The 26,047-nt window shown below is 39.1% G+C and overlaps 1 non-coding gene and 1 pseudogene across 1 annotated transcript; one reads left to right on the forward strand and one right to left on the reverse strand.

The window, feature by feature from the left end:
- Positions 1 to 7,125: 7,125 nt before the first annotated feature.
- The window catches only part of LOC122492608, a 38,256-nt pseudogene continuing 19,334 nt past the window's right edge, over positions 7,126 to 26,047 (forward strand).
- On the reverse strand, positions 12,300 to 12,405 carry LOC122493575. The gene has a single exon (XR_006299936.1). It is a non-coding gene; the product is annotated as a U6 spliceosomal RNA (small nuclear RNA).

Below are 26,047 nucleotides of genomic sequence, written 5' to 3' on the forward strand. Positions count from 1 at the left end.
AGAATAGAAACCCCAGAACTAGACCCACAAACGTATGGCCAACTCATCTTTGACAAAGCAGGAAAGAACATCCAATGGAAAAAAGACAGCCTCTTTAACAAATGGTGCTGGGAGAACTGGACAGCAACATGCAGAAGGTTGAAACTAGACCACTTTCTCACACCATTCACAAGAATAAACTCAAAATGGATAAAGGACCTAAATGTGAGACAGGAAACCATCAAAACCTTAGAGGAGAAAGCAGGAAAAGACCTCTCTGACCTCAGCCGTAGCAATCTCTTACTCGACACATCCCCAAAGGCAAGGGAATTAAAAGCAAAAGTGAATTACTGGGACCTTATGAAGATAAAAAGCTTCTGCACAGCAAAGGAAACAACCAACAAAACTAAAAGGCAACCAACGGAATGGGAAAAGATATTCGCAAATGACATATCGGACAAAGGGCTAGTATCCAAAATCTATAAAGAGCTCACCAAACTCCACACCCGAAAAACAAATAACCCAGTGAAGAAATGGGCAGAAAACATGAATAGACATTTCTCTAAAGAAGACATCCGGATGGCCAACAGGCACATGAAAAGATGTTCAGCGTCGCTCCTTATCAGGGAAATACAAATCAAAACCACACTCAGGTATCACCTCACGCCAGTCAGAGTGGCCAAAATGAACAAATCAGGAGACTATAGATGCTGGAGAGGATGTGGAGAAACGGGAACCCTCTTGCACTGTTGGTGGGAATGCAAATTGGTGCAGCCGCTCTGGAAAGCAGTGTGGAGGTTCCTCAAAAAATTAAAAATAGACCTACCCTATGACCCAGCAATAGCACTGCTAGGAATTTATCCAAGGGATACAGGAGCACTGATGCATAGGGCCACTTGTACACCAATGTTCATAGCAGCACTCTCAACAATAGCCAAATTATGGAAAGAGCCTAAATGTCCATCAACTGATGAATGGATAAAGAAATTGTGGTTTATATACACAATGGAATATTACATGGCAATGAGAAAAAATGAAATATGGCCTTTTGTAGCAACGTGGATGGAACTGGAGAGTGTGATGCTAAGTGAAATAAGCCATACAGAGAAAGACAGATACCATATGGTCTCACTCTTATGTGGATCCTGAGAAACTTAACAGGAACCCATGGGGGAGGGGAAGGAAAAAAAAAAAAAAAGAGGTTAGAATGGGAGAGAGCCAAAGCATAAGAGACTGTTAAAAACTGAGAACAAACTGAGGGTTGATGGGGGGTGGGAGGGAAGAGAGGGTGGGTGATGGGTATTGAGGAGGGCACCTTTTGGGATGAGCACTGGGTGTTGTATGGAAACCAATTTGTCAATAAATTTCAGAAAAAAAATAAAATAAAAAAAAAAAATAAAAACCTTGTTTGCTAACCCGTGGCTTTCTATGGTATTTTAGGGAGTAAAAGAGAGTTAAGTGAGTAACTTGAGTATACTTGGGAAAACATGTTATCCTTGTCTCAATATTTTTCTTTTATTTTAAACTCCCTGATTCTATAAAGCCTTCATTCCCCACCAGCCCTTCCCCCTTCCTGCACTTGGTGGTTCACATGGTGACAGCAGCTTCCTAGGATGGGGCTGGGGCAGGTCATTTGTAAGTTGAGTGTTTATAAGGTGGGAACTGTCTGTACTGCATTAGTCATTCAAATCTCAGCTTTTAAGTAGGTCAGTTGTCTCTTCTCTAATGAGGGAGTACTTGTTCTCTTAACATTCTGGCAAGCTTGTTTGCTTATTTTCTTCCCTGTCCAAGTCATACTGATGAATACATCCATCTTTTGATCTTCGGGAGGTATATGGAGCAGAAGGAAACCTTGTGATTGGAAAAGAGGAACAGTAGAAGAGAGTCAGACAAAGGTAGCCAAAGTCTGTTTTAATGATTCCAAAGTGATTCAATAATGTAGAAGACACTATCATGACAGTGAGCATCATCCACCCCGTAGCCAGTTTCTGTATGAAAGAAGAATGGACGATGGCTTTCCACTCTAAAAGTTCTTCCCAGCAGATTGTTAGAAGGGCCTTGACATCCTTGCTAGTTAGTATTCCTTGGGGTTAAGACATGTAGGACTTCTGTTTGAAAAGGCAAAAGTCCAAGTGTATAGGTCACGTCTTACTCATTTTTGTACCTTCTGCACCAGCTCCAGTGCCCAATAAATATTGAGGAAATGAGATGGCCAACATTATCAGCTAAGAATAGTTCATATTTAATATTTTTAGCAGATTAATTCTAGTTATTCATTTAGTCATTCAGCATAATTCTTCAATGATGAAGATTATAAAAATAACCCTTATTATTTATGTACTATAAGTTAGGCAATGAGCTAAGTGTTTAGTGTCCATTATCTTAATCCTTACAACTCTATGAGATAGTTGCCATTAGTATTACCATTTTATAGGTGAAGAAGGCTAAGCTTCAAGAGGTTACATTATTTTTTCCATGCAAATGACTGATAAATGGCACAGGCAGCACTTGTCTATAAGACACTCTGATGCTTAAAGACTGTACTTTAAATCCCAGTGCTGTGGAATATTGGGAGATAATCCTTCCTGGCTATTTTGCATTTTTTTGCTTGTGTTAGAGAAACTGGGGTGTTTCTTCTGTAAAATTTCCTAGAGTCTGGACTTTTCTGATTGCATCCTTAAAGTATCACTTAATATTTTCACCTTTCCTCTGTATTTTCTGTCCATTGGTAGTCATATATAGAAGATTGATCAAATTTCAGCTCAACTTTTTTGGTCAAACCGACTAAATAAGTGGTATTGTGTTCTTTCATATGCAGGAGACCTGTACTATTAGGGGCTCTCTTTTCTATGGTATTAGCAAGCATTCATACTGAATATCTGGTTCAACTAGTTGTGCTTTTTTAAGTTTATTTATTTATTTTGAGAGAGAGACAGAGATAGCCTGAGTGGGGAGGGGCAGAGAGAGAGGGAGAGAGAAGGAATCCCAAGAAGGCTCCCTGTTGCCGGCACAGAGCTCGAACTCAGGGCTCAAACTCATGAAACTGTGGGATAATGACCTAAGCCAAAACCAAGAGTCAGACACTTAGCAGACTGAGCCACCCAGGAGTCCCTCAACTAGTTCTGAGGCTGCAGAATAGTGATTTTCTATCATACTAATTATATATATGTATGTAGTGTCTGGGTGTGTGTGTGTGTGCATATAAACATTTTTACCTACTAGCTAAAATACTTCTGTGAAGAGAAACTTTCCCTTATCCATTATTTGGTTACTTAACAGTGTGCTTTGTTTAGGGAGGGCACAAAGAACACCTGACTCTTTCCTTTTCAAAATAATGGTTTAGCTCCCAAGGATCTTCCCTGGTTATCAATTAATTGTTTTTATTATGATTATGAACTCACAGATTTAAATATATATGATGGTTTTTAATGTATTGCAGTTCTTGTTGATGACAAAATCATCTCGCATTTTATATCTCTGTGCCTCTGCAGGTTGGCTCCGGAGTCATTTGGCACAACCCAAAGAGGTGTTTGATAACTTCTTTACTCTCCTGCATGACAAGATGTCCCAGCTCACCTTTTAAAGTTTCCTGCCCAGACTTGGAATTGTCATTTCTCCTAAGTGGAAAATGATATCTGGAGCCTCCCAGTTTTTATATTGGCATCTAATTTAAGGCAAAAACCATGACTCTGGCCTGGATTCAGCCTGTGGCTAGTCTGGTCCTGACCTCTGGCCAGACTTAAGTAATAGCAAAGACAAAGGATGGATCATAAAGATTTTTTTTCAACTGTTTTTATTGTGGTAAAATACACATGACAAAATTTACCATCCTACCCATTTTAATTGTACAATTCAGTGGCATTAGATATACTCATAATGTGCAACCGTCACCACCATCCGTATCTCTATGACTTTCATCTTGTAAAACTGAAACTTTATCCTTATTAAACAATAACTCATCTTTTCACTGACAGCTACCATTCTTCATTCTGTCTCCATGATTTTGACTAATCTAAGCCCCTCGTACAAGTGGAATCAATCAGTATTTGTCTTTCTGTGGTTGATTTATTTTACTTGGCATAATGTCCTCCAGGTTTACCCATATTGCAGCATAGTTCAGAAAATTCATTGTTTTTAAGGCTGAATAATATTCCATTGTATGAATTATCACATTTTACTTATCTATTCATTCTTCAATGGACACTTGAGTTGCTCCCACATTTTAGCTATTTTTTTAATGTTTACTTATTTTTGAGAGACAGAGACAGAGAGAGACAGAGAGTGAATGGGGGAGAGGCAGGGAGAGAGGGAGACACAGAATCCAAAGCAGGCTCCAGGCTCTGAGCTGTCAGCACAGAGCCCAATGTGGGGCTTGAACCCATGAACCAAGAGCTCATGACCTGAGCCGAAGTCAGATGCTTAACTGACTGAGCCACCTAGGTGCTCCCACATTTTAGCTATTGTGGATAACGCTGCTCTGAACATGAGTGTGCCAATATATTTTTGAGGCCCTGTTTTCAATTCTTTTGGTGTATATCTAGAAGTAGAATTGCTGGGTTATATGGTAATTCTATTGTTAATTTTTTGAGGCACCTTTATTCTCTTTTCCACAGCATCTATATATTCCCATCAAGAATACAGAATGCTTTCATGGGCTCTTGGGTGGCTTAGTTGGTTAAGCATCTGACTCGGCTCAGGTCATGATCTTGCAGCTCGTGGGTTCAAGCCCCATGTTGGGCTCTGTGCTGACAGCTTAGATCCTGGAGCCTGCTTTGGATTCTCTCTGCCCCTCTTCCGCTCACGCTCTGTCTCTGTCTCTCTCAAAAATAAATAAACATTAAAAATAATTAAAAATAAAAGAATGCAGAATGGTTTCAATTCCTCCACATGCTCTCCAACACTTGTTATTTTCTGGGATTTTCTGGCATTGTTATCCAAAATGTAGTAATTGGTGTGAGGTTGTATCTCATTATTGTTTTTTTTTTTTCAATTTTGATTCCAGTATACTTAACATAGAGTGTTATATTAGTTTCATGTGTACACTATAGTGATTTAACAATTCCATAGGTTACTCAGTACTTACCAAGACAGGCTCTCCCAGGTAGGCTCCGTGCTGCCAGCACAGAGCCCGATGCAGGGCTTAAACTCACTGTGAGATCATGACCTCAGTTGAGATCAAGAGTCCTACTAAGCCACTCAAGTACCCCAGTGACTCTTTTCTTAATGTTTTTTTTTAATTTGTTTTGAGAGAGAGAGAGAGAGAGAGAGAGAGAGAGAGAGAGAGAGAGAGAATGAGCAGGGGAGGGGCAGAGAGAGAGAGCACATGAGGATCCAAAGCACCACTAGTGCAGGGCCTGATGCAGGGTTTCAACTTAAGAACTATGAGATCATGACATGAGCCAAAACCAAGAGTCAGGCACTTAACCAACTGAGCCACCCAAGCACCCCAAGATAAATGTCTCTCAGTCCCCATCATCTATTTCACACATCCCCCTACCCAGCTCTCCTCTGGTAATCATTAGTTTGTTCTCTATAGCTAAGAGTCTGTTTCTTGGTTTGCCTTTTTCTCTCTTTTTTTCCCCCTTTGCTCATTTGTTTTGTTTCTTAAATTTTACATAAGAGTAAAATCATGTGGTATTTGTCTTTCTTTGACTGACTTATCTTGCTTACCACTATCTGAGATCAAGAGCTACACACTCTACCAACTAAGCCAGCCAGGCGCCCCATCTTCTTTATCCATTCATCCATCAGTGAATACTTGGCCTCCTTCCATAATTTGGCTATTGTAAATAATGCTGCAATAAACATTGAGGTATATATATATTTTTGATTAATGTTTTCATATTCTTTGGGTAAATACCCAGTATTGGAATTACTGGATCATATGGTGGTTCTATTTTTAATGTTTTGAGGAACCTCTGTAATGTCTTCCACAGTGGCTGCAACAGTTTGCTTTCCCACCAACAGTGCATGAGGGTTCCTATTAGTCCATATCCTTGTCAACACTTGTTTCTTACGTTCTTGATGTTAGCCATTCTGACAGGTATGATGTGATATCTCATTGTTGTTTTGTTTTGCATTTCGCAGATGATGAGTGATGTTGAGCATCTTTTCATGCATCTGCTGGCTATCTGTGCGTCTTCTTTGGAGGAATGTCCGTCCAAGTCTTCTGTTCATTTTTAATAGGATTATTATTATTTTGGGGGGTGTTCAGTCATATAAGTTCTTCATGTGTTTTGATACTAACCCTTTATCTGATATGTCATTTGCAAATGTCTTCTCCCATTCCATAGGTTGCCTTTTAGTTTTGTTGATTGTTTCCTTTGCTGTGCAGAAGCTTTTTATTTTGATGTAGTCCTAATAGTTATTTTTGCTTTTGTTTCCCTTGCCTCAGGGGACCAATCTGAACAAGTTGCTATGGCTGATGTCAGAGAAATTACTGCCTGTGCTCTCTTCTAGGATTTTTATGGTTTCAGGTCTCACATTTAGTTCATCCATTTTGAATTTATTTTTGTGTTTGGTGTAAGAAAGTGGTCCAATTTCATTCTTCTGCATGTAGCTGTCTGGTTTTCCTGGCATTATTTCTTGAAGAGACTGTCCTTTTCCCATTGGACATTCTTTCTTGCTTTGTTGAAGATTAATTGACCATATAGTGGTGGGTTTATTTCTGGATCATCTCTTCTGTTCCATTGATCTGTGTGTCTATTTTTGTGCCAGTATCATACTGTTTTGATTACTACAGCTTTGTAATATAAATTGAAATCCAGAATTGTGATGCCTCCAGCTTTGCTTTTTCTTTTTCAAGATTGCTTTGGCTATTTTGGAAGTCTTTTGTGATTCCATGAAAATTGTAGGATTGTTTGTTTTAGTTCTATTAAAAATGCTGTTGGTATTTTGATAGGGATTGCATTAAATGTGTAGATTGTGGGGCGCCTGGGTGGCTCAGTTGTTAAGCCACTGACTTAGGCTAAGGTCATAATCTCGTGGCTGGTGAGTTTGAGCCCCATGTGGGGCCCTGTGCTGTCAGCTCAGAGCCTGCAGCCTGCTTCTGATTCTGTGTCTCCCTTTCTCTGTGTTCCTCCCCTGCTCATGCTCTGTCTCTCTCTTTCAAAAATAAACATTTGAAAAATGTGTAGATTGCAAGGAATGGTGGGGGAGCAAACAAGGTGGCTGAGGCTGCTGCCTCCACCTGCCAGAACTTTCCTGTTGGCCAGAGCTGGAGGAACCAAGGGACTAGGAGGACCTCAGGCGTGCATCAGCAAGCCTTCCATCAGGGTCACTAACTCGCCAGTAGCATGCTCTAGGAGCACCATGCTGCGTGCGCTTGCTCCTCCACCTGTGTTTCTTTGTGTGCTCCTCTAGGAAGCACATTCTCTAGTGTCCTGGCTGACAAGGCTATGGGCGTCCGGGCAGTGGCCTGGCTGTTCCTCTGGGAGGTGGCTGGGCTCACCGGCATACCAGCCACGGCCTACACTGCTATCTCCCACTGACCCTGGCATAAGGACTCTTGCTCTGAAATTATTTTGAATAAGTTTTGAAAGATGGGTCCCATAGAGACCTTTTAATAACAGTGAAATTTGGAGAAATTGTTGAGGACTGATGGACCTGCCAACTCTTAATTAAACAGTACATCCTGGACTTTTTGTGGATCCATATGAGTTAGCTTCATTATGACAGAGAAACATAACTGAGGCAATGATGGTTTCAGAAAATTTTAATATAGGAGCTCCCAATTAGTAGTCCAAAAAATCTAAAGTTCTAATATATGCCAGACAAGACTCACAGTATATTGTTGCCAAGCTTTTTCACCTGTGCACTATTGCTATCATCGGCCATGTAGTAAAGATGGAAAAACCTTTATTGCAGTCAATAACCTGGATTTATTGATGTATTGTCACCAAGAATTTCCAATTTTGAAATGCTGGGCTCAGTCCGAAGTGGCAGTTCCTTGTGCCTTGAAGAAAAAGGACATCTGCCAAAGGAGCAATCTGAAATCTAGATCAGTATATAAGAATGTGGCTTTACAGGTTCCAGTGAGACTGGCCCTACACACCTCTTCAGTAGGTTCTGTGACTCTGCTCATTACCATCCCATGTTCTACTTTGGTCCTTGTGGCTGTTTTCAAATATGCCCATTTCCCCTGTAAGCTATATGGAGTTAAATGCTTTCCATAAACTAAAATAAGATCTATTTACTTATCTTCATTTCGGTTAGGAAAAGGAATTGTTTTATGGATTAGAGACAAATTATTCTCATTTTGTGAGTAGAAACACTTTAATTTCAGCTAAAAATGGAGAAAATCCTCACAAACAAGAATAGATAATTTGAAAGAAAAAAATAAAATGTGTAGATTTCTTTGGGTAGTATAGGCATTTTATTGATATTTGTTCTTCCAATCCTTGAGCATGAAATATCTTTCCATTTCTTTGTGTGCTCTTCAACTTCTTTCATCAGTGTTTTATAGTTTTCAGAGTACAGATCTTTTACCTTTTTAGTGAGGTTTATTCCTAGATATCTTACTTTTTGGGTGCAGTTGTAAATGAGATTTTTTTTTAAATTTCTCTTTCTACTCCTTCATTACTGGTGTATAGAAATGCAACAGGTTCTGTATGTTGATTTTGTATCCTGCAATTTTACTGAATTCTTTTATCAGTTCTAGTAGTGTTCTGGTGGAGTCTGTCAGGTTTTCTATACATAGTATCATGTCATCTGTAAATAGTGAAAGTTTTACTTCTTTCTTATCAATTTGGGTGCTTTTTATTTCTTTTTGTTGTCTGATTAATGTGGCTAGGACTTCCAGTACTATGTTGAATAAAAGTGGTGAGAGTGAACATCCTTGTTTATTCCTCACCTTAGGGGAAAGATTCTCAGGTTTTCCCCATTGAAGATGATGTTAGCTTGTGGGGTTTTCATATATGGCCTTTATTATGTTGAGGAATGTTCCCCCTAAACCTACTTTGTTGAGGGTTTTTATCATGAAAGGATGTTGTACCTTTTTTTTTTAAAGTTTATTTATTTTTATTGAGAGAGAGTACCAGCAGGGGAGGGACAGACAGAGAGGGAGTCCCAGCCGTCCCAGGATGTTGTACTTTGTAAAATGCTTTTTCTATGTCTATTGAAATGATCATATGATTTGGGGCGCCTGGGTGGCTCAGTCAATTCAGTGTCTGACTCTTGAGTTCAGCTCAGGTTATGATCCTAGGGTCATGGGATCGAGCCCTGCATAAGGGTTTGCACTGAACATGGAGCCTGCTGAAGTTTCTCTTTCTCTCTCCTTCTGCCCATCTCCCCCACATGTGTTTTCTCTCTAAAATAAAAAATAAATAAAATAAAATAGAATAAATAAATTCTCAAAAAAAAGAAATGATCATATGGTTCTTAATATTTCTCTGATTAATGTGATATCACATTGATTGCGAATATTGAACCATCTTTGCAACCCAGGAATAAATTCCACTTGATTTTGGTGAATGATTTTTTAAATGTATTATTAGATTCGGTGTGCTAGTATTTCGTTGAGAATTTTTGCATCTACGTTCATCAGAGATATTGGCCTGTAGTCTTCTCTTTTTGTGGAGTCTTTATTTGGTTTTGGTATCAAGGTAATGCTGGTCTCATAGAATGAATTTGGAAGTTTTCCTTCCTTTCCTATTTTTTGGAATAGTTTGAGAAGAATAGGTATTAACTCTTCTGAGATGTTTGGTAAAATTTGCCTGTGATGGCATCTGGTCCTGAACTTTTGTTTGGAGTTTTTTGATTACTGTTTGAATTTCCTTGCTGATAATCAGTCTGTTCAAAATTTCTATTTCTTCTTGTTTCAGTTTTGGTAGGTTACATGTTTCTAGAAATTTATCCAATACTTCTAGTTGTCCGATTTGTTGGCATATAGTTTTTTGTAATATTTTCTTATAATTGGTTGTTTTCCTGTGGTGTTTGTTATTTCTGCTCTCTCATTTGTGATTTTATTAATTTGAGTCTTTCTCCTTTTTTCTTGATAAATTTGGCTAGAAGTTTATAATCTTATTGATTTTTTTTTCAAGGGATCAGCTCCTGGTTTCATTGATTTGTTCTATTGTTTTTTGTTTGTTTCTATATCATTAATTTCTGCTCTAATCTTTATTATTTCCTTCCTTCTGCTGATTTTAGTTTTGTTTGTTGTATTTTTCTAGCTCCTTTAGGTGTAAGGTCAGGTTGTATTTGAGATTTTTCTTACTTCTTTAGGTAGACATTTATTGCTATAAACTTGCCTCTTAGAACTGCTTTTGCTGTATTGCAGAGGTTTTGAAAGGTTGTGTTTTCATTCTCCTTTGTTTTCATGTACTTTTTGATTTTTTTCTTTGGTTTTTTGATTGACCCATTCAGTGTTTTTTGTACGTTATTTAACCTCCATGTATTTGTGGTCTTTCCATATTTTTTCTTGTGATTTAATTCTAGTATCGTGGCATTGTGGTCAGAAAAAGTGCATGGCATGACTCTGATCCCTTTGAATTTGTTGAGACTTGTTTTGTGGCCTAATATGTGAGCTCTTGTGGAGTGTTCTATGTGCACATGGAAAGAATGTGTATTCTGTTTTAGGATAGAAAGTTCTGAATATATTTGTTAAATTCATCTTTTGTAGTGTGTTATTCAAAGCCATTGTTTCCTTGTTTATTTTATGTTTCGATGATCATCCATGGATGTACATAGGGTGTTAAAGTCTTCTACTATTATTGTATTATTATTGATTAATTCCTGTATGTTTGTCATTAACTGTTTTATGTATTTAGTTGTTCGTATGTTGGATGTATAAATATTTACAATCGTTATATCTTATTGTTGGATTGTCCCCTTTATCATAGTTCCCCTCTTTATATCTTGTTTTAGTCTCTGTGTGTTTTTCTTGTATTTTTATTTCACTTATTTTTTAAATTTACATCCAAGTTAGTTAGCATATAGTACAACAATGATTTCAGGAGTAGATTCCTTAATGCCCTTACCCATTTATTCCATCCTCCCTCCCACAACCCCTCCGGAAACACTCTGTTTGTTCTCCATATTTAAGAGTCTCTTCTGTTTTGTCCCCCTCCCTGTTTTTATATTATTTTTGCTTCCCTTCCCGTATGTTCATCTGTTTTGTCTCTTAAAGTCCTCATATGAGTGAAGTCATATGATATTTGTCTTTCTCTGACTGACTAATTTCACTTAGCATAATACCCTCCAGTTCCATCCACGTAGTTGCAAATGGCAAGATTTCATTCTTTTTGATTGCTGAGTAATACTCCATTGTATATATATACTACATCTTCTTTATCCATTCACCCATCAATGGACATTTGGGCTCTTTCCATACTTTGGCTATTGTTGATAGTGCTGCTATAAACATTGGGGTGCATGTGCCCCTTTGAAACAGCACACCTGTATATTCCTTGGATAAACACCTAGTAGTGCAATTGCTGGGTCATAGGGTAGTTCTATTTTTAATTTTTTGAGGAACCTCCATACTGTTTTCCAGAGTGACTGCACCAGTTTGCATTCCCACAAGCAGTGCAAAAGAGATCCTTTCTCTGCATCCTTTCCAACGTCTGTTGCTGCCTGAATTGTTATTGTTACAGGTGTGAGGTAGTATCGCATTGTGGTTTTGATTTGTATTTCCCAGGTGATGAGTGATGTTGAGCATTTTTCATGTGTCAGTTGGCCATCTGGATGTCTTCTTTGGAGAAGTGTCTATTCATGCCTTTTGCCCATTTCTTCACTGGATTATTTGTTTTTTGGGTGTTGAGTTTGATAAGTTCTTTATAGATTTTGGATAGTAACCCTTTATCTGATATGTCGTTTGTAAATATCTTCTCCCATTCTGTCGGTTGGCTTTTAGTTTTGCTGATTGTCTCCTTTGCTATGCAGAAGCTTTTTATTATAATGAGTTCCCAAAAGCTCATTTTTGCTTTTGTTTCCCTTGTCTCTGGAGACGTGTTGAGTAAGAAGTTGCTGCAGCCAAGATCAAAGAGGTTTTTGCCTGCTTTCTCCTCGAGGATTTTGATGGCTTCCTGTCTTACATTTAGATCTTTCATCCATTTTGAGTTTATTTTTGTGTATGGTGTAAGGAAAGAGTCCAGGTTCATTTTTGTGCATGTCACTGTCCAGTTTTTCCAGCACCACTTGCTGAAGAGACTGTCTTCATTCCATTGGGTATTCTTTCCTGTTTTATCAAAGATGAGTTTGCCATACTTTTGTGGGTCCATTTGTGGGTTCTCTATTCTGTTCCATTGATCTGAGTGTCTGTTTTTGTTCTAGTACCATACTGTCATGATCATTACAGCTTTGTAATACAGCTTGAAGTCTGGAAAAATATGGAAGTTCCATGAGTTTGCATGTCATCCTTGTGCAGGGGCCGTGCTAATCTTCTCTGTGTCATTCCAATTTTAGTATATGTGCTGCCAAAGTGAGTACGTTAGTCTTTGTTTTAAAGTGTATTTTGTCTGATACAAGTCTTTTCCTTTCTCTTCTTGCCCATACTACTTATGATGTTGGTTTGACCACCATGCAGAGTCAAAATAACAGAGGCTCTGTCAGAATTAAAGTTTACTTCTCTCTCACAGTAATATGATGGTAGGCAGATGGTCCTGGGTTTATAGGAAGTTTTGTTCCTTGAGGACATCCAGGGACCTGGGTTCCTTCTGTTTTGTTGTTCCACCATTCCTTGGGTTTTACCCTCCTCCAGATATTTGAAACTGGTTTATCAGCCCCCATGGAAGGGGGAAAAGGGAGTAGAGACCAGGGGACTCACTTTTAAGACAGGGAGTTTTAAAGAGTTGCATGCGTCACCCCTGCTTACATTCTATTGGCCAGTACTTAGGTCAGTCCTGTGGTCAAGGCTAGGTGGAAGGGATGTTGTGCTATGCAATCTCTACATGGGCAGGGGAATGATATTACAAAAATATAGAAAGAGTGAATGAGTATTGGGGAGACATTTAGCAATATCTTATATTCTTTCAAGTCACACCTCTCCCCTCTCAAAAATATGCCCTTGCATTCTCTCTACTTAAGGAAGAAAAGTGGGTCTTTGTTGTGCCAGAAAGAGAGAGCCACATCAGACTTTGCATGGAGGCAGTGTTAACAGTGGTGGGGTGGGTCTGGTGGTGAACACCCCTGGAACAGTATGTAAGTCCTAAGAACACACCTGGAGGCAGGGGAGGTCGGTAAGCTGCAGAGGTGCTGACAGCAAAATTTGGCTGCTTCACAAAGAACTGCCAAGAGCAAGTTCTTTGTCTAAGCCCTGGTTTATCTAACTCTAAGCCTAAAAACCATTCTGCCAAAACCATTTTGCTTTCTCTCTAAGATTATAAACACTTGAAGTCAGTGCAAGTGTCCTTATTATGCAGGGATGAGTGCATTTTTTACAAATGACATTGTGCTTCGGAAAGCAAGTTCAACTCTGATGTTTGCCAAGGTAAATAGTTCATTTATTAGAAATAAAGAGCCAATGTATCTCATCCTTAACTGAATTTAAGTGAAGTAAGCTGAAATTCCTTTGTTCTTGACAGGACACTGATATGCATTTTCATCTCCTTTTCTGTGCTATTGATATTTTGAGTGTGTACAACTCTTTAAACTTGTTTCCTCTTGCCAGTAAAGTTTGAAGCAATTAAGCACACTACCCTTCTTTATTAATCTTTCACATATGGGGAGAGCAAGAAATATAGAGAACATTTTTATTTCCTGGGAGCTTTATTTCTAGATTCCTTATTTTCTGTCTGAAAGAATGGTCTTTGATTTCCTCTAAGTCAAAAACAACCAAAGTAAGAAGTTTTGTACAGGATTTAAATGCGACTGAAGTTGTGTTAGAAGCTTGCAAACAGGCATCAGGAAGGAGCCTGGGTTTGATTCTGATTTTGCTGCTTTTACTAATTGTGTGAATTTAGGTTAGTCATTCGACCTCTTCGAGGCTCATAGTCCTTGTCCAAAAAGTAGGAAAAATGATCTGTACCCCATTTGGGTTGTTATTTGAGTTAAATCATAGTTACACTGCTTACTAACTGTGTGGCCTTCGTTAAGTTACTAAAGCTCTCATGTCTCAATTTCCTCATCCATAACATGGGGTAATAATAGTACCTGCTACATAAAGTTTTCAGGAGTGCTTAGAACAGTGCCTGGGACATGGTAAGCTTTATATAAATGTTAGCTGCTGTTGCTGTTCTGTGACTATGTAATAGCCACCTGTGTGCACTGGGCTTGGCTAGGACATTGACAAGATAAGAAAGGGAATCAGTTTCCAGTCTGGTTGTTCAGTGCAGGCTGGCATTCTTAAGGGTTCCTATATTTATAGGGAGCAGTGACTGTGGAAACTGGTCAGAGGCGAGAGCTACACTAACCTTTCAAGGTAACTGCTGATGATGCATCAGAGAGAGTACAGTGCCACAAAATTTTGCTTAAAAAGGAAAAAATCTTACAGTGCAAATATATTTTTAGGGCCAAAATGCCACAAATGTATAAATAGGAATAATCCCACAGGTGGATTCTGGTGAAATCCATCCAGTGATATGTCTTATTTCTTTTAAACATTCTTATTCTGGGGGTGCATGGGTGGCTCAGTCAGTTAAGCCTCCAACTTCATGAAGTTCAGGTCATGATCTTGCAGTTCATGGGTTCAAGCCCGGCATTGGGCTCTGGGCTGACCACTCAGAGCTTGGAGTCTACTTCAGATTCTGTGTCTCCCTCTCTCTCTGCCCCTCCCCCCACTCATGCGCTCTCTCTCTCTCTCTCTCTCTCTCAAAATGAATAAACATTAAAAAATTTTAAACATTCTTATTCTGTTCCTTATTATTATTTTGAATTTTATTCCTTATAGCCCTTTTTAATGTCAACCCCGTCCTCCTCTTCAGGTGCATGGTTTATTTTCCTTCATCTATAAAGAACCGTTTCTGGGATGAGGGGTTCAAACAATACAAAGATGCAGATCTGCATGTTAACAGAAAATAGCAGGTAAAATGTTTCACAGGGGACTCTTATCAGACTCTATTTTAGGGAGATTTCACTCAAAAGGCTACCCAAATATGTACAATTCTTCTACACCCCCCTCCAACTGACTCATTTCCCCCTACTTTTCAAACTCAACATCTTCAAAGACATTTAGTTCAAGAAATAGGGGCAGCATCTGATTTGAGAAAACATGCATTTTTTAGCTCAGAAAACTGTGTTGTCATTTTTCTTTTAGCTTTCTTTAAGTTATTTCCTTGATCCTGGAAGAAGGTGGAGATTTACAACACATTTTATTGGTACTTTTCTCCATCACACAGATGATAAATTATTGAGAAGCCATTTGGTCTATAAAAATGAAATACAAGGCCCATCCCCTTCCAGCACGCTGCTTGGACTGACTCCAGCTGCTGTGAACTGCTAGGGCCCTGTGGTTGGAAAAACAAAGCAAATCCCTTACACATTTTGGGATTTGTCCTTTGTAGGCGGATAGAGAGGAACAATGACCTGATGGACTATTGGCTCTCTGGATGCTACTGAAGGCCACAGAGTCAGCTCTTTTATCACTCCAGAAGGGTCCTTTATTCTTCTGAGTTTTGAGTTTCAGAGATTTTGTACCTATATTTTAGCAAGTTCTTATTTTAGGCTCCAATCAGTAATGGTGATAGCTTCAATCATTGACAAGGTTTTCAGTTTTTCTGAGACTTCACTGCACTCTGTCTTAATCCCTGTTTGGGTCACATAGTCCTCTGAGAATCCTGTGGTGAGCTGCTTCTGTCTCTTCTCAGCAACTGCACTTGTGCACAAACACACTGAAGACTGCAGAGTGTTCACATATTCCCTGACCACCCAACTCCTCACCTCATTACAGGGATATGCATCTCACTGATTAGACTACATTTTCCCTATGGTTTTTAAAAGTATTTGTCTGATGGTAATATAATTTATTTCTCTCTCTTTCAAAAATAGAAGATTTATTATTTCAGCATGACCTTGTCTTTTATGTGATGGTCAAATCAGCTGCGGTTTTATAAAAATAAGATTTAGTTTTATTTTAGGACACCTGTATTTCTGGAATATTAGTATTTTGAAGCTCAGATTTAGAATCAGACACAGGTGTTTTGTATTCCAAAATCTATATGAATTTTTTAAAACTAAAATCCAGAGAATCCCAGGATTAGTCTAGTTTTTCTCCAACTTACACTTGAATATACTTTTAACTAAACTGTCTGTTGTATAACATAATACAATTCTGTCTATTAATATTAATCCATATTCTGTCTACCTAATTATCTTGGAGCACTACATTAAAAGTTTTATGAGAACTGTAACCATTCAGATATTTTTGGTGAATTGCTGGTAACTTGTTGGAACTAGAGGTGTGGAAGATTTCTTACTATTTGTTATCTTCTACATACGTGTGGTGACATTGATAGGATCATCAGTGCAGTTTCTGGAAGGTGCTTTGTCATTGGTGGGTACTTGTGGCTGTCTAAATCTTGCTTCTCATTACTAGACAGGAAATATTTAGTCTCATAAGTGTTCCACTTAGATGCTTTACTCTTCAACTTAATGTTTTATGTCTGAATATTATATACTTGACTGCCTTCAGACCCTGGATTCCATCATGAAGATTGTCATCTGCTTTTTGCTACTGTGCTGTTGATCTGTTACAGGCCGTCACTTCCCTCTCTGTCCTTGCTGTGAATAGTGTCACTGGCTTATTGACCAAGCCAACGAGGCCTAATCCCTTAGTGCATGATCATCATAAATCTAATGATCAGCACTCTGTTGGCACAATCAGGGTCTCCAAATCAGTCACTGTAGCAACCATGCTTTGTGTGATGTCACGTTGATAAAATTCCAGTTTTCTGCGAGCTAAGGATATCTGTCTTTTCTGTGCTTGAGCTGATCTAGTGAGTAGGTCCATGGCCTAAGATCCCGGGCTTTAGACCTAGGGAGATGTGACTTTATATCTCAGTTGGATTATTTGGTGTTGGATTATTTGGTGTTGTATCCAACACCAAATAGTTATGTATGGGGCTCTTACTACCTCTCTTGCTAGGTTATTCTAAGATTGAAGATAGTGTCTGTAAAGCACATTTTAGGGGCTTAATATATGGGAGGTTCTCACTATGATCTCCTAGTCATAATCACTACGTTTGAAATACTGAAGGGAATCAAAAAATCTTTCTGTGTGATTTGCAAAAATGTAAACTAGCAGAATATTTGATGTTGGACTGGGAGAGCCCATCATACTAAGTGTGAGAGAAGACAAAGTTCTCTGCCAAGTGTGAATGCAGTTCTTATTTTGGAACAGTGCCTCTTTGGAGACACACAGCACAGGCTTTTAAGGGCTGGATCATCTAAGGTGAATGTTTCTGTTACTGAGAAAAATGCACGTGGGGTAAGGAGATCATTAGCTGTGAGCAGAGGTTCTCACTGGAAAAAGAAAAATAAAAAGGCTCCAATCCAATTGTACCCCTGACTACAAATATACTGTCCATGGAGGTTACAGTTAGGGAGAAAATGATTTCTTAATATTTTGCAGTTTCACAAAAGAAATAAGAAAAATGGATTTTCAGTCCCTCTGGGCAAGAAACATAGCACTCTTATCAGAATGCTGCTCTAAGAGAGGTTTATGGTCAATTACTTGGTCTTTGACACCCTACTCTGCTTTGGGAAGCTAGAGACAATTTCTCTGTACTTCCCACATGGAGTTGATGGCGAGCAAAGATCTGGATGTGGGTCTCATTGGACACACTATTCATATCATGAAAGGTGGGCTCAGTAACAGGCCTTGCAAAGATTTTGGGCAACTCTATTCTGAACTTACATATGAGTAGGCTGTCTGTACTTATTTTCAGTGTGTTCCCTATCTGGAAGAGAAAGGGGCACCGTGGAATCCAGAGGGTTTACATAAGGCCTCAAACTCTGACTCTGCTCCACACTTAAATTACCTGATTTTTATTTACTAAAAATGGACTCAATAACATGATTGTTAAAAATCCAGATGGTTTCTTGAGGATCAGTGGTTTTGTTCAGTGTTTGATCAACTTAATCCCCTTGGGAAAGAGAATGTACAGGGGCTCAGACTAGGGTGGACTATTCTGTTAACCTTGGTTGTGAACCCTGCCCCACACTTAGGTCAGAGGCCTGGGACAAGGTGGTTTCACATGAACAATTCAGCATCTCGTTTCTGAAGATCTGAAATGCTAAAGGTTCTTACTGTCTGAGCTGTTGCAAATAACTTCTTTCTTCTCACCCCACTCTGTAGTTTACACAGAGGTAGACTTTTGTACTGTGGGGTCCCAGGAGGCTAATGTTAATGAGCTAGTTAGTGAGTATCTGCCGGGATCATTACATATGGCTGCTCAGGTTGAATGGGGTGTAATTCCAGGGGGTGCTGTTCACATAACTACAATGTGTTTGGTGCCCCTGGGGTTGAATGCTACACTTCTGTACAAGGAAGCCCTAATATCTCCTTGAAATGCAGAGTGGCAGGTGTTTAGGATTCTCTTTCTCACAGTGATTGCATTTTAGATGTTGGCTTACTTTGGCAGAAAATGGTGGTCTGGTCCTTAATTTCTGCAGAATAGCAGCAGTCAGGGGTCCTTGCTCTAAAAATTGTAGGAATTGTACTGTATGTCTGTTTTTCACAGCTGGTTCCCAGAAACCTTGATTCATCAGCTACAGTATGGCCCTGGCTCAGGCCCAAGCTGCTGAGATCCTACAAGCTTCTTCATATGTTCCTCTGACTCAGTCCCCTGGGGGAGTTAGAGGATAAGACCCCTAAACTACTGGTTGACTGAGTGGGTGGGGGACAAACAGAGATCTGTGATCAAAGCTGGCTTCAGGCAAGGATGCACTGAAACTGGCTTGCTTCTAACACCCCAACCCCCACCCCTGCTGTTTCAGACCAGGCTTTTGTGATAAAAGAGATAGAAAACCACTTTAAATGGATGCAGTATAAATAAAGAAGATCTATCTATTCATTTTATTGAAAAGTATATGAGTATGACTGCCCTCAGGTGCTTGAATGATGCCATTAGAACCTAGTCTCCTTCCCCCTTCTCTCCTCCTCTACCCTCCTCTCCATCCTTTGGTTCTGTTCTCCTCTGTGTTGGCCTTGTTCCAGGGCTGGTCTTCTGCAGCTGGTGGCCTCCAGCATCTCCAGGGATGGATCCTATAAGCTTAGTTATTCCAGAGGAAAAGACCCAGCAGCTCTAAAAAACAAAATAAAAACAAAGCTCCACAAAATTCTCCTCCCAACAACAAAAAACAGAAAACCAGCTCATATACCAAACCAAAAATGTGAAAAACAAACAAAAGAATGTGTGTTTGTGATCTGGTTTGGGTTATGGGCTCATCACTGAATCCATTGCTGTGGCCAAGGAAATGGAATCCTCTACCAGTCCTGGGACTTGTGTCCATATCATGGTTATATCCCCAATCATGTAGATTCTGGGGGTTAGAAGATTAGTTCTCTAAAGGAAAATCAATATGCTGTAGCTAGAAGAAGGAGAAATGTATGTCTGGGTGCAAAACATGAGTTATCAGGTTAGGCCTTCCCACCTCTCCCTTTCTGCATCACCATGTGGGTCCAGTGGTCCTCTTTTTCATGGCCTCTATAACCTACCCTCTTCTGAGATAGATTTCCTTGTTTAGGGTAACCCTTACCATTCACTAAATTTGCTTCCATTCCTTTTACCAAAACATCTAAAAGCCTTACAAATGTCAAACAAACATGTTTCTGCCTCTAACTTACTTGACTTTTCCATAACGTTTCATACTGGTGACATTCATTTCCATTTAAAATGGTCTCCTCCTAGATATCATATGTTTTCACTCATATGCAGATCTTGAGAAACTTAACAGAAAACCATGGGGGAAGGGAAGGGGAAAAATAGTTACAAACAGAGAGGGAGGGAGGCAAACCATAAGAGACTCTTAAATACAGTGAACAAACAGAGTTGATGGGGGTGGGGGAGAGGGGAAAATGGGTGATGAACATTGAGGAGGGCACTTGTTGGGATGAGCACCAGGTGTTGTATGTAAGCGATGAACCATAGGAATCTACCCCCCAAACCAAGAGCACACTTTACAAACTGTATATTAGCCAATTTAACAACAAATTATATTTAAAAAATAAAATAAAATGGTCTCTTCTGTTGACTTTCATGACATTGTGGTCTCCTTGTTCTCTTTCTACTTCTCTGACCCTACAGGTATCTTTCAAGGGCAGAACATTTAACACTAGGTTACCTCACCGATTTATTAAACCACTAAGTTTTCTCGGTCTTCCTTCCCTGACTGTCCTTAGATCTAGTGTCTATCTCCACAGCCCCTTCACTTAGGGTCTCATCATCTGTCACCTGTGATGTGGCCATCTCTTCTGGTAACTCTCTTTGCTTGCAGTTTTATGCTTCTCAAATCTATCCACCCAACTGCTTCCAGATCCCTAGTTTCCTGTTTGACACCTTCTATTGTTCTCCACTTGCCTGTAGGTGGTGATTATAGGTGTTCCCCTGATTGTCCCTAGACTCTCTCTCTAGTGTCCTTTCTTTCTGGCTTCCCTCTGGGTTTCCATTGCTCCAAACATCTTATAGATCCACCATGAACTGAAAGTTTCAATCCTACAATCTTTGCATGGGGTATTCACTGCCTTAGCTGCCCTTCCTCCAGTTATTTGCCTCAGAGTCTCCTTTTTGTCTTTCAAACCCTCTTTAGGCGTCATGTTCTCTTGGAAACTTTCTTCAACACTCTGACAGCTCACACTGTTTGAACAAATCTTTTCCTTTTCTGTATTAATTTGTACACCCTTTATTACATTCAGTATTCTGTATTTTAAATATTTATTTATATGTCTTTCTTTCTTTCTTTCTTTCTTTCTTTCTTTCTTTCTTTCACTCTTTCACTCTTGCTTTCTTTCACAGACTTATTGCCTTGGGTAGGACTTGCATGGAGCCAGGCTTCACCACTCAATACTGTTACAAAAACAGCTGCTTCACAGTTTGTCTTTTCTGATCACTGATGTCATTTGAGTTTCTGTCCAAACCTTAAATAACCTACTAGTATATAAGCTTCTTGAGGGTAGTAACCTTTGTGTCTTCTTCACTATGCTTCCATGTAATAAGCTATCGATGAATACAGTTGTCTGGAGGCACCTCAACTTTCATGTATGGTCTTTTGTCACTCCAGCCGCATTGAGTACCAAGATGGAGGTTAGGTGGACTTCCTGTGGTCACCTAACTTCTAAGGGGCAAAACCTTGGGCTGGAGTATAGTTTTTTTTTGATGACTTAGGCTAAGGTTCATCTCACCACAGCACTTAATTCAACCACTCTCATTTCTTGGAGAGATTTAGAGGATTTTGCTAAAATCCAAGATACTATAGTATCTTGGCCAGTACTGTCCCAGGATTTTCAACATTGTATACTCATTGTCCTTTACGTATAAACCTCAAGAAAACTGATCCAGAAAGACAAAAGAACAAGTTTAAGAAGCCCTATAGTCAGGAAGTGTCTTTTTATACCTTTTCATCTTACTGAGCATGAAAGAAAATTCATAGGGAGAAGGAGAGAGAAAAACAGAGCAAGAAGAATGTGAGGGAAAATGTCACAGAAATAATAGGATACATTTTTTTCTTAATTCTTCTAGAATCCCTCTGTCCCAATCTGCTAAGGCCTTTCTAGCCTTGATCCAGGGCTTCTAGATTCCTTTCCTTTATTTTCATATACTCTTTGATACCTTTCACTGGTAGCTTCCTTAAGTCTTCTCTGGAGGTAGAAAGGATATATGAACCAAAAACACAAAGGAACATTTTTTGTGGGGGAACTTTGTACTTTTGAGGGGACTTCCCAACATTGAAGCCTCCTTCTGTTAGAAGCTGGTAGGAGGTGGGGGTTCTGCCTGCAATTGTGGAAATTGAAAATATTGCATCCTTTTGGCCCCTGGCCACTAAGACACAACACAGGCTAGCCTGTCAGACCATCCCACCCAGAAGGTTGTGTCTAGAGTGAGTGTCAGGAAGAAGCAAGCACAGTGGTGGCATTGAGTAGCCCTGGCATTGGCAAGGTCTCCTTCACCAAGCTTCTCTTGTGACATGACTACAGCTCCGATTCCAGCCTCCCAGTTTCTCTTGGTTTGTGCCTACTTTCCAAAGCTTTAACTTTTCCCATGATTCTGTGAGCTGCTTGACATTCTTTCAGTAAACTCTTTTGTGCTCAAGTTAGCCAGGTAGATGCCTTTGTTTTCAACCAGGGAGCCTGACTGGTAACACTTCCTCATTGACATTAGAAAAGCACAGAGAAGAAATATGCCATCTTCTCTGTGGCACTTCTTACCTAAGTCCCCCTCACTCACTGGTTTTATTCTTTTTTCTCCTCCTCCTCCTCCTAGTCATTCTGTAGCTATCAATGCCTCCTTTAAGCTCCATTTCAATTCAAGCTAGTGGATTAATTGTGCCAGATGCTTCATATATCATATATTCATATCATATGTGAATCCTGGATAATCAGCTTTCTTCTATATGAGATTGGCAAATGTGAAAAATACTGAAAATCTCTGTACATGGAATACAAACACACTTCATCAATGATGCTCAGGGAATGCATTTCCATGACAACAGGATGTTTAGGATTTAAGACAAATAAAGGAACATAAATGTACTTAAAACCATTTTTTTCCTACAGTACCAGCAATGAGCATACTTATTTTTTATTTAATAAATAATAAGCATATTTATTTTATTTATTTTGAGACAGAGAGAGAGAGCACAAATGCACATGAGTGAGGGGAGGGGCAGAGAAAGAGGGAGGGAGAGAGAATCCCACAGGCTCTGCACAAGGGGCTCAATCTCATGAACCATGAGATTATGACGTGAGCTGAAATCAAATCAGATGTTCAACCGACTGAGCCACCCACTTCTGATTTAATACCAGCCCACAGAACTCATTTTTGGAAGTCAAGATAATGCACTAATAATGAAATATCTTAAGCATTATGCATTTTCTAAAACAAAAGCAAATTTCTTTTTTTCTCCCTGTGGGAAAGTTTCATTTGTCAAGAATGAAAAGACCTTTCTTTCTTTCTTTCTTCTTTCTTTCTTTCTTTCTTTCTTTCTTTCTTTCTTTCTTTCTTTCTTTCTTTCTTTCTTTCCTTCTTTCTTCTTTCTTTTTAACATTTTAATTTATCCCAAACAGTGTGAAACATACATCTTTAGTACAAAGAGTTTTCAGAACAGTTATAACAGAGCACATTTAAAGACAAAGAATGTTTTTACTTGCAATCCACTTGTTCCCTGTCCCTCACATATCCCTTCCATTTGTTAGTATCCAGCAATGCTGCCTTCTGCCACAGCACAAGGAACCTTTAAAATGATTCGTTTGTGGGACACCTGGGTGGTTCAGTTGGTTGAGAATCCAACTTCAGCTTGGGTCATGATTTCGTGGTTTGTGAATTCGAACCTTGCATCGGGCTCTGTGCTGACAGTTTGGAGACTGCTTCTGATTCTGTGTCTCCCTCTCTCTCTGCCCCTCCCCTGCATGTGCTCTGTCTCTCTCTCAAAAATAAATATTAAAAAAATAAAAAAATAAAATGATTCACTTACTATCTGCACAGTGTTCACCCTGACTCTTTCAGGGTCATGATAATTTAATTCCTAGTCAAAATTCTGTCTGTGATTAGAATAATACCATTACTGGACAAGAACTTTTACATACGTTACCTTGAATCCCTGAATATCCTTCTAAGGTAGGGTTAGTATTCCATGAACATATGGAAAGATAATTCACCCAAGATCACAGAGACTCATGATATGAACCCAGTCTGTCACACTGAGAAGCCCATTTCTGTTCTATTTCTCCATATTGCTTTTACTTGCTTGATGTATTATGATTTTATAAATTGAGATACAGTTGACGTATAACATACCAGTTTCAGATGTACAACATGATTTAATATTTGTATATGTTGTGAAATGATCACAGTAAGTCTAGTTAACATCTATCACCACAGGGTCACAAAATTTTTTTTTCTTACAGTGAAAACTTCTAAGATCTACTCTCTTAGCAACTTCCAAATATACAATTCAGTGTTATTAAGTATAGTCTTTATGCTGTACACTACATCCCGAGGAATTATTTATTCTATAACTGGAAGTTTGTACCTTTTGGCCACCTTCACCCATTTTTCCCATCCCCCACCTTTGATAACCACCAGTCTGTTCTCTGTGAGTTTGCTTTTTATTTAGATTTCACATATATGTGAGATCATATGGTATTTGCCTTGGTCTGACTTACTTCACTTAGCATATGCCCACAAGGTCCATCCGCGTTGTTGCTAATAGCAGTGTTCCCCCCTTTTTTTATGGGTGAAAAATATTCCATTTTACATGTATGCCACATCTTCTTTATCCATTCATCCATTGATGGACACTTAGGTTGCTTCTATATCGTGGCTATTGTAAATAATGCTGCAATGAACCTGGGAGTGCCGATATCTTTTTGAGTTAGCACTTTCATTTCCTTCAGATAAATACCCAACAGTGGAATTGCTGGATCACATGGTAGTTTTATCTTTAATTTTTTGAAGAACCTCCGGATCCTTTTCCATAGTGGCTGTGACCAATTTACATTCCTACCAGTAGTGTACAAGGGTTCCCTTGTCTACTTTGCCAACACTTGTTACTTCTTCTCTTTCTTATAATAGCCATTCTAAGAGGTGTAAGGTGATATCTCATTGGCTTTTATTTGCATTTTCCTGATGATGAGTGATGTTTAGCACCTTTTCACATACCTGTTTGCCCATCTGTATGCCTTCTTTGGAAAAATGTTCAGATTCTCTGCCCATTTTTAAATTGGATTGTTTGTTTTGTTTGTTTGTTTTTTGCTATTGAGTGGTATGAGCTCTTTATATATTTTGGATATTAACCCCTTTATATATTTTGGATATATATTTGGATATTATATAATTTGGATATTATCAAATATATAATTTATAAATATCTTCTCCCATTTGGTAGGTTGCTTTCTCATTTTGTTGATGGTTTCCTTTGCTGTGCAGGAGACTTTTATGGCAACAGGACAAGTTCCCTTTAACCAGTATTTACATTTTATCACTCTGTTGTTTTTAAACACACTTAGCCCAAAAAACAAGGAAAACTTGCAGTACTTGGAAACTTAAAGAAATCACAAGAAAACAAGTCTTTGGAGCTTAGTGTCCCTTCTTATTCCTGTTGGTGACACATAGCACTGAAAATGAGGGCCTAGTCCATTAGCCAAAATAATAGACACTTGTGAAAAGCAAATAAACTTTGCATTATTTCTGATGAATTAGAGGCACCATTCACTATTAATAGCAGAACCATTAAAAACAACCTGTGTTATGAGGTACTTTGTAAGGGACTGATGTCTGAGGCAAGTGGTGCCTTATGACGTCCCTAGGATGAAAGCTGCCACATTTGAAAGTGGTAAAATAGAAATAGGCCCAAGCAACAAGGAGTTGACAGCAATCCTAAGTCCAATTTCCTGACTCCCCTCCATTTCCAGCTGTGTGGTTGCCAAACTCATCTTTGCTTCTAGGTTACTGCTTTAGAAAGCCTCCCAGCATCCTCATGAGAACCCCCATCACCAGTCCTGCCCATGGCCCCGGCTTTGCTGCTGGGATCACAGGTCTTTGGTGTGGTCTGGTCTCTCCTTTACTCAGTATGCTCCTGCTTTGCCCAGCCTGTACACAGAAGAGGCAGCTCTCCATTCTAATATCCTATTTGATTTTGCAGGGCATTCACTCTCATTTATGATTCGGTAAGTTTTGAATTTTAACATTATTTTGGATGATGAAGAGGTAGATAAATCAAGCAAACCTTTTCATTGTAATCTGTCGGTATCACTGTGGGCCCAGGTCATAAAAAATAGGTTCTGGATCCAAGTTTCCCATAACTCAGCCTCTACTCCTCACCCCAGATACACATTTTACTCCTCTGTGAACAAGAAAAAGTACTTCTCTTTTCTCATGGAGCACAGGAAGTGGATTTAGAGAAACAAAAATGAGATTGGAATTGACTATGCAGAGAGGGCATCAGTGACTAGAGGGAGCCAGGCTGCAGGCAGAGACAG

Source organism: Prionailurus bengalensis, chromosome D2 (assembly GCF_016509475.1).
Source record: "Prionailurus bengalensis isolate Pbe53 chromosome D2, Fcat_Pben_1.1_paternal_pri, whole genome shotgun sequence".
Classification (NCBI taxonomy): Eukaryota; Metazoa; Chordata; class Mammalia; order Carnivora; family Felidae; genus Prionailurus; species Prionailurus bengalensis.